This window comes from Chrysemys picta, chromosome 8 (genome assembly GCF_011386835.1).
Source record: "Chrysemys picta bellii isolate R12L10 chromosome 8, ASM1138683v2, whole genome shotgun sequence".
Lineage (NCBI taxonomy): Eukaryota > Metazoa > Chordata > Testudines > Emydidae > Chrysemys > Chrysemys picta.
In genome coordinates, this window is record NC_088798.1 from 871372 (window position 1) to 884659 (window position 13288).

General features: G+C 41.4%; 1 protein-coding gene across 21 annotated transcripts in view; it reads left to right on the forward strand.

The window, feature by feature from the left end:
• Positions 1-13288, forward strand: part of PTPRF (protein tyrosine phosphatase receptor type F) — a 560345-nt gene that overhangs the window by 155839 nt on the left and 391218 nt on the right. For 3 of the 21 annotated variants that reach the window (XM_065555286.1, XM_065555292.1, XM_065555290.1), the window contains exon 3: positions 3668-3772. The exons of the other annotated variants lie outside the window; for them this stretch is intronic. The gene's annotated coding sequence lies outside the window, so the exon portion shown is untranslated. The remainder of the gene's footprint in view (positions 1-3667; positions 3773-13288) is intronic. 21 annotated transcript variants of the gene reach the window in all.

The window sequence follows — 13288 nt, forward strand, 5'->3', positions numbered from 1 at the left end:
GTTTGTTGACCCCTTCAAAGAACTCTAATAGATTAGTAAGACATGATTTCCCTTTACAGAAACCATGTTGACTTTTGCCCAACAATTTATGTTCTTCTATGTGTCTGACAATTTTATTCTTTACTATTGTTTCAACTAATTTGCCTGGTGCTGACGTTAGACTTACCGGTCTGTAATTGCCGGGATCACCTCTAGAGCCCTTTTTAAATATTGGTGTTACATTAGCTATCTTCCAGTCATTGGGTACAGAAGCTGATTTAAAGGACAGGTTACAAACCATAGTTAATAGTTCCCCAATTTTATATTTTAGTTCTTTCAGAACTCTTGGGTGAATGCCAATTGGTCCCGGTGTCTCCCAAATGCTGCTGGCATGCTCCTGGGGAGGGTGAGGGGAAATGAAGTCTAACGACAAAGCTGGAAGAGAGCAAAAACTTTCAGGATCTAAGTATTTTAGGGTATACTCTGCCAAGAACAGATAATGTTCAAATGGCCACTGATATCAGAGAGAGTACTGGGAAGTGGCATGTGCAAGTCAGGTCAGAAATAGTGTTAGTTGAAGGTGGTATGAATGGGAAAGTGGGTGCCAAAGTCCTTGTGCTTCAAAGGGAAAATAGGACACAGGGAAGTTGTTGGCAAGTATGATTGGAATACTTGTTTTGCTTACAGATGACAAGTTTTGGGTCCAGCATGTGCTGGATTATTCAACAGAGTGGGTGAGGAACACTTGCACATGTTTGCACACTACTGTTAAGCATTGTTAGAGTTTGAGTCTACCTCTCAAGCAGGTTGGGAAATGTAAAACTGAGGGGCAGTTAATGGTGAAAAAGTACAGCCAAATCTTATCCACCATGGATTACCCTCAGTAGGTGTTTAATTGGCCCTCTTTTGATTTTTCAGCATAATAGCCTTAAGCACATCAGCAAAGTGGATAAAACCTGTCTGACAAGAGGAAACATCAGTGACTTTGCTGGGGATTATACTGTGTGAGTGAGGAGTCGAGCCCAGAAATCATGAGAATTATGGGAAATTTCTGTATCATATGAGAGAACATTCCATAATTATCTGATTACGCATGATCCCATAGACATGAGCATTCTCTGACTACCTAAGGGAGAGTGTATAGAAGATTGTCAGTGCCCTTCAAGGAGGGCTAGCTAAGTGGTGACATACTGAATCAGTGCACTGTGTTAATGACTGACTGTCTTCGCTCTGTCTAAATTTGCATTGGTTATGTGGATTGCCATGGGCATGCAGGGGAGAAAGAAAATGCAGGCCTGTTATTTACCAGGCTGCACGTGGCAATAGACTATATTGGTAAGGGATGCAAGGAGAGTATGGGTCACGATGCAAACTGCAGACACACACACACACACACAACTAAAATTAATCAATTTAAAGTTTTACTGGGGATAATTGCAAGGGGTAAGGGAGCAGCGTTTGATTAACTAATAGAGTTAATGAAACTTAAAAACACACAATGACTAAAATATCTACTAACAATATTTATAAAGAAAAATGCAGCATTTAGTAATAACTGATACTTACAAATACAAACCAACGCATAACGACTGGCAAACGTAGACACTCTGTTTGGTGATCAGGCTCGGTTACAGGTGTACACAGGATACACAGGATTCGTTTTTCTTTCTCCTCTCCTTGCCTGCACATGGCAGGCAGGCCCATAAAGTACCAACTATGACATCATAGAAGTGTCATAGGGGACGGGGCCCAAAACCTGTCTGTGTTCGTTTCTGATTGGCACAAGCAAAGTTTACACCAAGTAGGGGAGCAGGTGCCTCAAAGTCTGGCTTCGCCCCCAAACGGTGAGGAAATGCATATTGTTTTAGAATGCGTGCAACACTGAATGACAAAAGAAGAGGCCAGGGCAATACCGGTATGGGCAAGTTTTACAGGATGCAGACAGGAACTCATCTCAACAGGTTATTCAGACTTGATGTTATTGTTATTCAGAGAAGCATCAGTTTAGATGAATCTAAAGTGTTTCCAATTTCATAGCACTCGGAAACACAGTTCTGAAAGTTTTCAGCTGGCCTTGAGTAGTTAAGTCATTCCATGGTTCCTAATATGAGCCTAGCTTTTCTGCTAATCTAAGAAAAATAATGATTTAAGACAGGCAAGTCTTGTCCATGCAGTATATAGCTGAAAGTGAGGTTTGAGTGACATACAGTAAAATCTTTTAAAGTAACTTTTTTGTTTTAGCAGTTAAATTGGGCAGGTTCTTACTGATCTAGCGCATAGTTTAACTTGGGGGGGGTTTCTTTAAAATAATTTCCTTAGTAAAATCAATCTGAGTTGAATGAATAAAACCCCCAACACAAACAAGCCCTAACCCCCACTCCCCCGCCCTTTTCCTGCTATTCAGATGAATGGGAGTAAAAAAGAAAAGGAGAGAGTTTTGAGAGTTACCTTTTCAGTCACATCAGGCTGGATCTAAGTCAGAAAGGAATGATTTTACAAGAGAGACCCTAAAGATAAACTGTAACCTAGATTAGCAGAATTCAGATTGTTTTGTAAAATTTGGTAACTGCGTTACTTCCTGAAGCATGCTCTCCGAATTGTTTTAATCACAAATCCGCGTATTAGTGCTCTTTCAGGAATTTAACATCATACGCAAAGTTTGCTTTTTAATATTGTAGTCATGAAGTTAATAAACTCCCTGAAGTGAAAAGCTGCTCAGTCCAAACTATTTTAAAAGTGCAGTTTACAAGAATTTTCTTTAGAAATATGCATCCCTCGGCCGAGATTTGAGGGTGTGGGGGTGCTTTTTATTTTTGTCTTTTTAACACTGAAACTGCCACCATAGCAGTTTGGAAGGTTCCAAGTTAATTTGGAACACGTACTTAAAATTGAGCTTTCTCTTTGCATCCAATATTCTAATCCCAAATTACAAAACAGTAATAATGATAATTGATGTCATCTTCTAATTCTTTCATATTTATATACCTAGATCGCACTGTTACAAAATATAATCCATCCAGAGTGACTCAATTATATATACCACTAACATGTTTTATTGGCCAGAGCATCTTATACTTAATTGAAAATAGTAAAGTTCTGGATACTTTTGTCTGCTATATAATGAACAGTTGTTTGCAGTGATGTTGTAACTGTGTTCATCCCATGATATTAGAGAGACAATGTTGGTCCAATAAAAGATATTATCTCACTTACCTTGTGTCTCTAATATAATGAACAGGACCTGCTGGTTCACTATCAGATGAAAACTAGTGAATAACATCACAGAACATTGACTGACCTTGTGGGCCTATCCCAACATTCCTGCATATCACTGTGTAAGGCCCTTTGGACTTAAGACATGTTACAGTTCATTTTACCTAACAAATAAGTCATCTTTCGAGTCCTTGAGTATATTGATGCCTCAAGGGGTTAGCTGTTGGAGTTACCATTAGTTGTGTGTGTGTTTTAAAGATGCAAATTTAGACTAGTGTGTACTGATGGTGAAGTTCATCTTTGGCTGAAGCTGCATGCTTACTTATCCTACATTGGGGATTTCTTTGCAAAACTGAATATCTTAGAAAACAGTATTAACAGGCAGCTGAAGATGATGCAAAATGTAATCACATTTGCAAAACTGAACATAAGCACTAGCCCTCTGGTTCTTTTAACTTTCCTTTTGTTTCATCAGTACATTTCATAGAATCACAGGACTGGAAGGGAGCTCGAGAGGTCATCCAGTCAAGTCCCCTGCACTCATGGCAGGACTAAGTATTATCTAGATCATCCCTGACAGGTATTTGTCTAATCTGCTTTTAAAATTCTCCAATGGTGGAGATTCCACAATCTCCCTAGGCAATTTGTTGGTGGCCTTTGTTTTGTCATAGTATCTACTAATTATTTTTGTTACCTGAAGATTATATAATAAAGGAGATTGTAGAATCATCATAACTGACAATTTAACTTTGTCATAACACACAGTCAGCAATTGCTAGCACTCTGAAGCAATGTGTTTGAATAGCTGCCACAGTGTGTGCATGCTTTTAAACCCGAGACAAACGCTGAACTCATTTAAAAATACAAGATATACATGTCTATGCATATAAGGAGTTTTGGTGCCACGCTCTCCTTTGAGGATAAGTTTAATTCTAATTAAATTGGTTATGTTCTATCCGGTATCAGGGCAATCTTGATGTTTGGTTAACTACTGCCAGACTGACTCATGTTAGTATTGGAATAATGTGGGATGGGGTTTCAATGAAAAAGGACTGTGTAGTTAAAAAGTATCTGGGTATTTTTTGTGGTATGGAGGAATGGCCAATAAGTTGCCATTCCAGGTTCTTTAGTCACATTTGGTGACAACAGCTGGGAATATTTGTGCCGATAGTGGCATCTAGCTGTAGAGTTTGTGGATAAAAAGTTCCACGCAGGGTGGATGTGCATCACATTACATTCTTAGGCAAGACTGGGGAGACCTAAAGCTGCTTGAAATAATTGGGTTTGCTATACAGTAGTTGAACAGTTACATGGTTAGCAGACTCTTCTGACCCAATCCAAACAGAATCTGAATTTTGACAGTAGTAAACTGGAACAGGAAGAGTAGAAAATTACTGGTATTTCATTGGCTCTGGCTTTGTTCTGTGTTCTTCTTTTATGTATCTACCACCAGCGCCAGAAATGGCCTCTCTCCTCCCCCCGCGCGCCCCCCCACCATTTTAACAAAAGAAACATACACACACTCTGGGATATTTAAGTATTAATTCTCCACCACTTTGGCCTTGCCCCTCTCCCCCACTTTTACAAAGGTTTTCGGGCCACTGTTCTCCCCCCCGCCCCCTTCCACCTGGCTGGGAGGGAGCGAGCCATGACCTGGCCTGGTTGACCAGCACCCGGGTCCTGCTTTGCATTGACGGTTATTGGATCCTTACCTGTCAGCTACCAAAACTGCAGTGGAGGGTCCTATTGGTGCCGGGGACCTGCTACCTGAGGGCTTTGGGTTGGTCAGCAGAGAGAGAAAGGTAAGGAGAATGTGTGTGGGGTGGGACTGGGGGCTAGGGCTAGGGCTCTGGGAGGATCGGGCCATTTGGGGTGTGGAAGGGTCTTTGGCAGTCCTTCTGACGCCTGTGTTATCTATCCATTAGAGCACAAAGATCATAGTTAAAGGACTGTTTAAATTATGAACAGTTTTTCATTAGAGACAGGCAGCAGGAAAGGTCTTATTGACAGTAATATCTGACACATGAACAGTTAAGATGTGCATGGGTTGAAGAAAAATCTTTTGGTATAGTGATGTAGGAAACCAAGCTTGTTTTTAATGCCTTCTAAAAATTAACTGCACTGAAAGTAGACTTCAGTACTTTGTGAGACAAGGGTATGACTGTTAGTAACTATCCTAGAGGTAAATATCCTCATACAGATTCATATTTTGGACTAGACTGTTGCAATATTGTCTTGTAATACTGGAACAGTCATAGAAGTGTAGGACTGGAAGGGACCTCAATAGGTGATCTAGTCTAGGCCCCTGCACTCCAGGCAGGACTAAGTAATAATTGGACCATTCCCGACAGGTGTTTGGCTAACCCAGTGGTTCTCAATCTATTTACCATTGTGGGCCACGTATGCAGTTCTCTGTGTTTTGTTGGCCGCAGCCACACACTATATATACTACCTGTCTGACCCTGAGGATGTCACATGAGTCACAGCTGTGTGTTGATAGAGCCGCAAGAGGACTGCGGGCTGAGAGCCACTGGTCTAACCTGTTCTTAAGAACCTCTTGTGACAGAGATTCCGCATCCGCCATTGGCAATTTGTTCCAGTGCTTATCTACCCTGACAGTTAGGAAGTTTTTCCTAATGTCCAACCTAAACCTCCCTGCTGCAATTTAAGCCCATTGCTTCTTGTCCTATCCTCAGAGTTTAATGAGAACAATTTTTCACCCTCCTCCTTGTAACAATCTTGTGTGCACTTGAAAATTGTTGTTATGTTCCCTCTCTGTCTTCTCTTCTCCAGACTAAACAAACCCATGTTTTTCAGTCTTCCCTCATAGGTCATGTTTTCTAGATCTTTAATTATTTTTGTTGCTCTCCTCTGTACTTTCTCCAGTTTGTCCATATCTTCCCTGAAATGTGGTGCCCAGAACGGGACACAGTACTCCAGCTGAGGCCTTATCAGTATGGAGTAGAGCAGAAGAATTACTTCTCGTGTCTTGCTTACAACATTCCTTCTAACACATCCCAGAACGATGTTTGTTTTTCCTTACAACTGTTATACTGTTGACTCACACTTCTCTTGTGATCCACTATGAGACCCAGATCCCTTTCCACAGTACTCCTTCCTAGGCAGTTATTTCCCATTTTGTAGGTGCAATTGATTGTACCTTCCTGAGGAGTACTTTGCATTTGTCCCTATTGAATTTCATCCTATTTACTTCAGACCATTTCTCCATTTTGTCCAGACCATTTTGGATTTTAATCCTATCCTCCAAAGCACTTGCAACTTCTCCCAGCTTGGTATCGTCCGCAAACTTTATAAGCGTACTCTCCATGACATTATCTAAATCACACAAAAACGTTTTCACTAGGAGGGTGGTGAAGCACTGGAATGGGTTACCTAGGGAGGTGGCAGAATCTCCTTCCTTAGAGGTTTTTAAGGCCCGGCTTGACAAAGCCCTGGCTGGGATGATTTAGCTGGGAATAGGTCCTGCTTTGAGCAGGGGGTTGGACTAGATGACCTCCTGAGTTCCCTTCCAACCTGATATTCTATGATTCTATGAAAATAATAATGGCCAGTCATTTTGCTGTTAGGAAAAATATATATATATAAATATAATTAAATATTTCCTTGTCATACTGTTTAAATATGAATATATAGTAAATTAAAACCACTTAACACGTTTTGTTCCAAGAGTTCATTTTTTGTCTAGCACATTGTTCAGTATAGTCCTTTGAACCACCATGACTCACACCTCCCCTCCCCACAAAAATACATAAACCATTAAATTAATACAATGGACCCCAAAGATACTAAACTTAATTTATAGATTCCAAGACTAGAAAGGAACCACTTTGACCATCTAGTCTGACCTCCTGTGTAACACGGGCCAGAGAACTTCCCCAAAATAATTCCTAGATCATATATTGTAGAAAAACATCCAATTTTGAGTTAAAAATTGTCTGTGATGAAGAATCCGCCATGACCGTTGGTAAATTGTTCCAATGGTTAATTACTCTCTCTATTATAAATTAAAGCCTTATTTCTACTCTGAATTTGTCTAGCTTCAACTTCCAGCCATTGGATCATGTTAGACCTGTCTCTGCTAGATTGAAGAACCCAGTATTAAATATTTATTTCCATGTAGATACTTAGAACGTTAAGGGGTAACTTGAGTATAGTCTCTTTGTTAAGCTAAGTAGATTGAGCTCTTTGAGTCTATTACTATAAGGCAGGTTTTCTAATCCTTTAATCATTCTCATGGCTCTTCTCTAAACCTTCTCCAATTTATCAACATCCTGTTTGAATTGTGGGCACCCAGCATTCCTCCAGCTGTCTCACTAGTGATCAGTCTAGAAGTAAAATAGCCTCTCTACTTCTACACAAGAGTCCCCTGTTTATGCACCCCAGGATCCATGGCTCTTTTGGCCACAGCATCACGGTGGGAGCTCATGTTTAAGGCTTGCAGGGGCCTCCTGCCATTCTCTGCTTCAGTCCCAGGGGCTGCAGACTCTGGAGCTGACAGCTAGTGGGGCCCTGGCAGGGTTCCAGCGACCGGGGGCCCCCTGCAAAGTTCCGGCAACAGGTGACAGATTCCTGAGGGTTCCAGCGATGGGCAGCAGTCTTGCGTGGGGGGAGGGAGACCCTCGGGCAAGCGGCTGGGGGTGTCCCATTTTCTATTTGGGAGATATGGTCACCCTGCAGCTCCCAGCCGCCATGGGCAGAGGGGGAACACCACAGCTCCCAGCCACCATAGTGGTGGAGGAAACCACGGAGCCGCAGCAGCAAAAGTTACAGACAGATCACAGCTTCCGTTAATTTTTGTTTATTGCCCGTTACCTGTCCATGATTTTTACTAAAAATAACCATGACAAAATCTTAGCCTTAGTCATGTTCAGCTGATTATCCATCACAACCCTCCAATTGTTTTCAGAGTCACTGATTCCCAGGACAAAGTCCCCCATCCTGTAAGTACGGCTTACATTTCTTTGTTCCTAGCTGTATACATTTACCTTAGCTGCAGGTTTGTGCCCAGTTTACCAAGCAGGCCAGATTGCTCTGGGTCTTTAACATGTCATCTTCATTATTCCCCCAGTTTGTGTCATCTGCACACTTTATCCATGATCATTTTCTGTTTTCTTCCAGGTCATTGATAAAAATATTAAATAGCATAGGGCCCAGAACTGATCCCTGCGGGACTCAACTGGAAACGCACCATCTCAGTGACAATCCCTCATTTACAATTGCATTTTGAGTCCTGTCAGCCAGTTTTTAATCCATTTAATATAGGCCATGTTAATTTTATATCATTCTAGTTTTTTAAACAAAATGCCATGTGGTACCGAATGAAATGCCTTACAGAAGTCTAAGTATATGACGTCAACACTATTTCCTTATCAAAGTTGTAATCTCATAAAAAAGATATCAAGTTAGTTTGACAGGATCTGTTTTCCATAACCCATGTTGATTTGCATTAATTACATTACCCTCCTTCGGTTCTTTATTAATTGACTCCCATATCAGCCAGTCCATTATCTTGCCTGGGATTGATGTTAAACTGCCAGACCTATATTTACCTGGGTCATCCCGTTTACCCTTTTTAAAAGTTGGCACAATGTTAGCTTTCTGCATTTCTACCAACTTCCATTTTCCTTCCATTTGTTACATTATTATTTTTTGTATGGCTGCCTTCACTTCCCCCCAAGATCGGTTTTTGAATCGGCATGACTTTCTTCCTCAGTTGTGGGATTGTGGCTTTTGGGGCATCTTGTAAGGTGTTCTTAAATGATTTCCAATTATCATTCACATTTTTCAGTTTAAATTCTTCCTCCTGGCTGATTTGGTTCATATTTGTTTCAGCTTTGTGAAATTGGCAAATATATATCACTGGTCTAGACTTTATTCTGCTCACACATTATAAGTGTGATCAAGTTATGATCACTTATATCTAAGATGCCTTTATTTTTTTAGTTCTGTGATCAGTTCCTTTTTATCTGTTAAGTCAAGGTCTAATAAAGTATTCCCCTGTGTTGGCTGCAACACTTTCTGAATTAGGAAATTGTCATCTATAATGTTTAAAAATTCCCAGGATATTTGAGTACTGGCAGCATATGTCACTCAGACTGAAGTTCCCCATGATCATACAGTTTTTCAATAAGGTCTTGCAAGGAATTGCCATATCTGTTACAACCATAACTGTACCCAGTATTCTAGATGAGGTTTTACCGGTGCCTTATGCTATGGCAGTACATACTTCCCTATTTCTGCTGCAGATGCCTCGCCTGATACATCCTAGGATCGCATTTGCCTCTCTCTCTCAGGGCTGCATCACACTGGTGGCTAATAATTGTCCTTTGATCAACTTAATACAGCCAGGTCTTTCTCCTCCTCCTGTCGTTTCCGATGAGCCCTTGTATGTGAAGGTGTAATCTGTTCATATTTTTTTAAAGGCACTGTTTATACAGAGCACAGATCAAAGGGGGCCCAGATCCTGATTGGGGCCTTTGTGTGCTAACGTTAATCTAAATTATTAATCAAGTAAACAAAAATGTACAGCGTTGGGAAATAATGAGATGTTTACTTGTATACACACATTTTGGAAACTTAACATTCTACCCCGAATTACTCTCCTTAGTATATGGGCTGTGAGCAGGCTGGTGTGCTGGGGATCCCGTGGAGGAATTTTTGAGGAGACAACACAGCTGTGACTGGCTTATGTTCCAGCTTCAGAGCTGGAGTAGCCCCCATTCCACCCGAACTTCCTCTCCATGGGGGAAATGGCTGATAGTTGTGCATAGCCACAGATCCATCAGACTTGCTCTTCCTGCAGTCTGTCCTACCCAGAAGTCCCTACTGAGGAGGTGCACAGCGTCCTTGCTCAGCTCAGCTCCCATGTATACATCCCTACATAGCCTTCCCAAATCCTACCCATCCTGCTGTGCTGCAGAAACATACCAGTTCTGCTGCAGACATGACTCTGTTTCTAAAAAAAACAATAAAAAAATACTCCAGATATCCTTTAGAACAGGATATACTCCTGAAGAACTGATGGTGCATATTTTGCAAAAGAATATTTGACCCTTAAGTACTGTACAGTCTCCTAGTATAGTCCTTTGTTTATTTTGTCGATGTGCTGTCCTTTATTCCCTGACTAAATCAACATGTGCTACTTACCATACTATCATTTAAACTCCTTGTTAAATTACAGTTGCATGTGTACCCTATAATTGCCAGTGAAACACACTGTGATATTTTTATACAAATGAAACTACACAGACCTGCATTGTACTGTACTGAATATTAGATGGCGATCCTTGCTTTGTAGTTTAGGGTAAAACATGTGCCTGATCAGAATGGCTCATCATCTTCTGTTGCTATAAACTACTAAGAAAGCATGTGATCAGTGACTTCCAATATCTGATTCTTCAAAATATCCCTGCCAACGAAATAGTCATGAGCTTGTTAGTTATATAGAATCCATAACATGCAATGGTTAAATATTAATATTCATAGACTGTGCTTAAAGATCAAGAATGAATCCTATGGAATGAAACCTAGGAAGTTTGATTGGTGGCTCTGTGAAATTTCATAAGGAGGTCATAGAGATTTAAGCTTTGCCTTATGAAAGGAAGTCACTGTTTCATGAACTTGATCAACAATTAAGTGGAATTGCTGATTTAGAATATAGAAGAATTTAGACGAATGTGTCTTTCAAGGTCTGATTTAATCACTTAAAAATGTAGCTAGGCTGCTTGACAAAGGACCAGACTCTTCACTTTGAAAGACGAATTGTCTTTCTTGCCCATCTTTCCCCATTTTGTTAATCATATAGATGCCCTTTTTCAAGCAGTTCCGTTAAATTAATGAGGCCACCTCATTCAGAGGTGTGGCTGATTTAAGATTAACTTCCTTGATAGCCATTAGCAGTCTGCAGGGTCTAATTTCTTCAGTTAGTGATGAGGGAGCTGACCCTGCTCGTCCGTTGGAGCATAGTGCTTTGCATCCAGAGAGATGGTATTTATATGGTGGTTTAGAGACTGGAGACCATCTGTGTAATCAGGGTTAATTGCATTATATAATATATTCCTTTCCACTTTATGATATTTTTAAAAGCCTTAAAATTAAGGGGGTAAGAGTTTGAATCCTCTTTTGGGTATCTCACTGAATTATAAATTGATTCTTGTTTATAATCTTACACATTTTCTTTGCAAGTGTTTCCTAGCAGTGTTCCACTTTGTCATCCACCACACAGGGCCAAGGAAAAAGATTTCCTCTTGATTTTTTGCTTTAGTATAATTACTGCCAAATGGCAAATACTTTTGTCTGCTGTGTCCAGGGGTGTGCTATTGGTAGTGAGCTAAGTTCCCTCTAAGCTGCACATGTTTGCAGCAGGATATCAAGGGCCGCGCAGGTGGGGAGAAGCACCTCTCCCCTGGGCACGGCAGCGCTGTGGCTGGGGGAGAGGTGCCTTGCCGTGGCAGCGCTGGGGCCCAGGGAGAGGCACTTTCTCCCGGTTCTGGGCTGTTGCGGCAAGAGAGGGCTGGGGGAGTCCTCTCTCCCTGCTACAGCCCCGGGGCAGCCTGCACCCCAAATCCATCATTGCCGGAGCCCTCAGCCCCCCCCCCCCCCCACTCCAACCCTCTGCCCCAGCCCTGAGCCCCATCCCACACCATGAACCCCTCATCCCTGGCCGCACCCCAGAACCCTCACCCCTAGCTGGAGCCCTCTGACCCAACCCTGAGCCCCCTCTTGCACCCCAAACCCCTCATCCCCACTCCAGAGCATGCACCCCCAACCAGAGCCCTCCCCCCCACCCCAAATCCCTCTGCCCCACCCCCCATCACCTCCATATTGGTGCACATAACAAAATTCGTTCTGCCCATAGATGTAAAACATAGGAGGGAACATTGGTACAGAGTGTGTGAAAGAAGGAACATTGGATAGGGTTTTTTCGGATGTTTTAACTTGCCCAGAGAGTACTACCCATCGGCACTGTCTGAATCAAGGAGTCTAACTGACGAAACGTGCTAGGAAGAAGGGCTGGTAAAACCAGTCTATAGATGTTATGACAAGTATGTTACATTTTTTCCTCCATAGGAGAGTGACTGATTGGCTGTAGATGTTCCTGACATCATCTGACAAAAAGGGTTACTTTATCTGAAAACAGCACAGTTACAGATGAGAGAGCTCCAGAAAAGTGTCACTCATTTTTACTAGTGACATTCATCACTTCCTAATTATAGCTGCTTTCAGGTAAAGAAACAAGTTCTCTTCACTGTCCCTTTAGAGAGGCTCTGCAGTACCCAGAGAGGGTTAAAGCATTTTCTTTATGCCAGTGGCACTGTAAGCAAAGGGATTAAATTTATTAACTTTGTGTGTATATGTATTACATATACATACACGTGCATACACATGCTCTGTGTAAAATTGGTAATGACCACAATAGTCAAGGTTGCATAACTCTTTCTAGTGTAAGCACCTCTTTTCAGCTACCAAATATTTATGGAGTGTTGAAGGCTGAATTTTTCCATTTTTATGTATTTTTTAAACAGAGATCAAAATAGTTTAAGCAGTTTTGAGAGTAAGAAGAATGGCAGAAAGAGAAACTTTTCCCATTAAAAAAAATAGAAATTTGGTAGTGAAATGGAGAGGTGACTTTTACTGTTCTGAAAAAATGTCTCTTTGTGCATGTTTGTGTGTTTGTTTGCACTGGAGTTATGTTTTTGAGATGTTAGTAACAAATTATTGATGTGTAAAATTTTCAACAGCATCAAAGTGATTTAGAAACCTGAATCCCCATGGAAAAGCTAAAAAATGTTGGGGGGTTAAAAGTGGTTCCTCTGTAACTCATCTCTTATTTTCTTTCTGTTTTGGGGCTCCTCAACATCCATTTCATCCTGATCTTCAAGGCCTGAAATGAGAGGTCTGCCTTTTATTCTGTCCTGGGAGGGCTGCACATGGCTCGCTCCCTTACCTTGTTCCTGGATTCACTGGATGGGTGTTTGGAAGCTCTCTCTGCTTGCTATACCTCCTCCTAGGGACTGAGCACTTGCTACCTCAGTGTGGTGGCTTGTGCCAAGGTTTCTTGAAAAGCAGTGTAAAA